The sequence below is a fragment of the Peromyscus leucopus genome, chromosome 20 (genome assembly GCF_004664715.2).
Source record: "Peromyscus leucopus breed LL Stock chromosome 20, UCI_PerLeu_2.1, whole genome shotgun sequence".
NCBI classification, from domain to species: domain Eukaryota; kingdom Metazoa; phylum Chordata; class Mammalia; order Rodentia; family Cricetidae; genus Peromyscus; species Peromyscus leucopus.
In genome coordinates, this window is record NC_051080.1 from 3,460,424 (window position 1) to 3,460,938 (window position 515).

Below are 515 nucleotides of genomic sequence, written 5' to 3' on the forward strand. Positions count from 1 at the left end.
AGCGAGATCCAGGACAGCCAGGGCGACAAACAAAAGAGGAGGAGGAGGAGAGGAAGAAGAAGAAAGAGGAGGAGGAGAAGGAGAAGGAGAAGAAGAAGAAGGAGAAGAAGAAAGGTCATTGTAATTCCTTTGATTAATTTAGGCCAGCTGCAGCAAGTCATATGGGGACAACCCCGTGAACGTGAGTATCACGTTCCTCAGGCGTGGGCATGGGGTCCTGGTGCGGGGAGAAGGAGGGCTTCATAGGAGAATTCGTTTAGTTAGTGCGGATGTGTAGCCGAGGGCCGGCAGCCTTGTGCTTCCAAAGGCTGCAGCTGCCCTGATGTCTGTCCCCAGGGGTCCGAGGCTCGTTCCAGGGCGGGCTAGGGCTTTGCGGCACTGGCCGCCTCCGACTCCCGGCATGCCACTGGGCGTGGGCCGGGTGGAGACTCCATTTCCCAGGCTGCCCCGGGGCCCGGCCGCGACGCGCCGGCGCCTATAAGAGGCAGAGCGCTGCAGCCGGAGCCTATTGTTAG